General features: G+C 43.8%; 1 pseudogene; it reads left to right on the top strand.

Moving 5' to 3' along the window:
• Positions 1 to 1,685: 1,685 nt before the first annotated feature.
• LOC119618872 (large ribosomal subunit protein eL30-like) lies at positions 1,686 to 3,123 on the top strand (annotated as a pseudogene).
• Positions 3,124 to 3,653: the final 530 nt, after the last annotated feature.

The following is a 3,653-nucleotide window of genomic DNA, read 5'->3' as shown; positions in this document are numbered from 1 at the left end:
TACCAGGAGCCTTTATAAGGGTTATCAGCATCTGTGAGCAGATTGGGCAACCTAGAGCTTTATATATAGTCATTTTTAGAAACTGTAGAGCTTTTATTAGCTTTTACACTTGATATGGTTTGGCTGTCTCCCCACCCAAATCTCACTTTGAATTGTAATGATCCCCACATGTCAAGGGTAAGGCCAGGTGGAGATAATTAAAACATCAGCGTGGTTTCTCCCATACTGTTCTCATGGTAGTGAATAAGTCTCGAGAGATCCGATAGTTTTATAAATGAGAGTGCCCCCGCACAAGTTCTCACTTGCCTGCCACCGTGTAAGATGTGGCTTTGCTCCTCATTTGCCTTCCGCCATAATTTGTGAGGCCTCCCAAGCTGTGTGGAACTGTGAGTCCGTTAATCCTCTTTCCTTTATAAATTACCCAGTCTCAGGTATGTCTTTATTAGGGGTGTGAGAACAGATGAATACACTTGATTCCAAATATAAGAAGTGCATGTGGGGGTGTGCATCCTTCCTTTTTCCTGGACTCCAACATGGCTCCACACAGCACTGGCCAAATTGGTAAAAAAATGAAGCCACGTGGAAGGAGAATAGCTTGAGCAAAGGTAGGAGACACTAGGGTCGATCCAGACCCACAGGGGTTATGAATCACGTAACTTGGGAAGTTGTAATGAGAGAGTAGGCTGGAACATTTAGAAGCAGTGAAATTGTGAAGGGCTTTGAATACCATTTTGAAGATGTTTGGAATTAGTGTGGATGCTTCAGGTACCATGGAATGTTTTTGAACAAGGATTGTGGGCATAAACATACCTGGGGCCAGTCTATGGCGTAAACACACCTGAGGCCAGTCTGCGGGTAGTAGGGAGCGTCTGTTGGAGAGGGTGAGGCAGGAATCAGAATTGCTGGAGGGAGCAGCCACTGTCATCGGGCAGGAGAAATGGAAGAGTCCTCCCAACCAGGCAGAGGGCCTCAGGCTTAATGGACTGCGCTGTTCAGAGTATAGTTATAAGAGACTTCAGGGCCTCAGGCTTAATAGACTGTGCTGTTCAGAGTATAGTTATGAGACTTCTTCAGCTGCTGCTTCAATAATCTAAGAAGCTTTGCTGAGTGCTTCCTGTAGATAACGAACTAACATCCACTAGAGGACAGGAAATGCATTGTGATTCTTTTTCCCAGTGAGGACACGGCAGCCCCACTGAGTTAGGTATCCTGTCTAACAATCTCACACCCTTATTTTCATCAGCAGCTGTGATCTCTGGGCCACCTAAATTTCTAAGTGGAGATACAGTGAGTTCCTAAGAAGCCAGGTCTTTCCTTATCTGCTATTAGAGCTGCGTTGCTGTAAATTTCAGAGACAGAGTCAACATCCCCTCTCAGATGGAGGGGAGGAATGGGAAACCAGCCCTCAACTTTTTTGGGGTGTTTTTCTTTCCCACGTTGTAGTAAGCATGCTAAGAAAAGATAAAGCTTTTGCAGATGTGAACTGATTGGAGAAGAACACTTGTTTTATAAAATACACATATTGTTAAAACCTCACTAATTCTGTTTTAGTTTCCTGAGAAATCACAGTGGATCACATGAAGGATGAATTGATTTGTGATTGATTATAAAGGAAGGGTGGTTCTTGCTGTTGTTAAAAGAAAAACAGCCGTATTAAATTTAAAAGAGTTTTAATTGAGCAAAGAATGATTCGCGAATCCGGCAGCCTCCGGAGCCAGAATGGACTCAGTGACTCCGGCGCAGCCACTTGGTGGAAGAAGATTAATGGACAGGAACAGGAAAGTGACTTACCGAGAACAGAAGTGAGGAACAAGTAGGTGGATTGGTTACAGCTTGGAGTTTGCCCTATTGGAACACTTTGAATAGATGGCCACGTTTGATTGGCCAAAACTCAGTGATTGGCACAAAGTAGGCTACAGTCTGTTTATACCTCCATTTAGGTTATAATTCACGATGTGCAGAGAAACCTTTAGGCTGACCATAAAATATGTAAGGAGGTAGCTTTAGGCTAAACTTGATTCAACACTAGGAAGAAGTAATGTAAACACGATGGCAGGTTGGAGATTCAGAATACTTCAGAGGCATGAAAAGCGTTCGTAAGCATTGTCAAGAGTAAGAAAAACCCATTAAAATCCAACTAAGTCAACAATTTCTATTTATACCTTAAAGCCTCAAAAGGAGTTCTCTCAAATGATATGTTTAGAAAATGATTTTAGTTAGAATACAATTTAAAAAATATAAAACTAGATCTTTTGGATTATATTCAGAAACATACTTTCTCACAAATGTAGACAGGCGTTTCCTCAATTGTTCTGAAATGCTGAACTGGATTGAATGAGATGAATCCCTATTTGAGTGTCAGTTCCCGGGAAGGATGCTAAGGTGGGTACGACCTTGCTCTCCAGGAGAGGGCACTATCTTGTTGGGAATTAGAAAGTAAAACAAGAGAAGAAGTTACTTAGCAAAAGACTTGAAATATTATCTGCTTTAGTCAGCTCAGGCTGCCATAACAAAATACTGGGATTCACGTGGAGAGGTGAGTATCGGCCGGGGTGGGCAGATGCGAGCCTGCTGGGGTGACAGCATGACCACTGGCATTTGGAGGGCCCCAAGGGACCCCAGAGGCCCTCTCAATGACTTGGGGAGGTTTTATTAATGCGCTCAGGTTCAGAAAGCTAGATCCAGTTATTTTGTTTTTGTTTTTAATTTTATATCTCCTCAAATTCCCTTTACCATGGACATAGTTTTGAGGTGGTGGCAAAAGAGGCCTTCAGGTCTGTGTTTAATGTTTGCTTTGTAGAAAAACTCACTGGAACGCATCAACTCTAGACTCTAACACATGAAAAGTGGAAAATCTGTGCTGGGGGTATAAGCAGATTCCAGAGATGATCAGATGAGGCAAGGTGAAACTGTCTGTGCCTGCTAACAATTGCCCAACTTCAAGGAAATCCAAAATAGAGAACAACATGATGTTGGCCAAAACTTGTCCATCACTATGGTGGCTATAATATCCAATTGGGCACAGCATGTGGAAAATACTACAGAGTAGGCATACTGGCTACCATTGATCAGGGTGATCATAGCATCATCAGAAATGTGCCAGAACAGACTGGCGAAAGGTAGACCACGCCAAATTTTTCTCGAAAAAAGCTTGCCAGAGCTTATTTTTTAAAAAAAACAAAAGAGGCTGGGCACAGTGGCTCACACCTGTAATCCCAGTACTTTGGGAGGCCAAGGCAGGCAGATCACGAGGTCAAGAGTTCGAGACCAGCCTGGCCAACATGGTGAAACCCATTCTCTACTAAAAATACAAAAAGATTAGCCGGGCATAGTGGTGGATGCCTGTAATCCCAGCTACTCAGGAGGCTGAGGCAGGAGAATTACTTGAACCTGGGAGGTGGAGGTTGCAGTGAGCCGAGATTGCGCAGCTGCACTCCAGCCTGGGTGACAGAATGAGACTCTGTCTTCAAAACAAAACAAAATAAAAACCTGTAGATTGGATGGCCTACATTCTGGAGGTTGGAAGGCTGAGAGCAAGGTGCCAGCATGGCTGGGTTCTGGCAAGGGTCCCCTTTCTGGTCTGCAGATGGCTGCTACCACTGCACCTACTCCTGTGGGTTTTCTTTAGTGCAGGCTCCTGGAGAAAGGGAGAG

The sequence above is a fragment of the Chlorocebus sabaeus genome, chromosome 8 (assembly GCF_047675955.1).
Source record: "Chlorocebus sabaeus isolate Y175 chromosome 8, mChlSab1.0.hap1, whole genome shotgun sequence".
Taxonomy (NCBI): Eukaryota; Metazoa; Chordata; class Mammalia; order Primates; family Cercopithecidae; genus Chlorocebus; species Chlorocebus sabaeus.
This window is presented reverse-complemented; position numbering and strand designations above follow the sequence as displayed.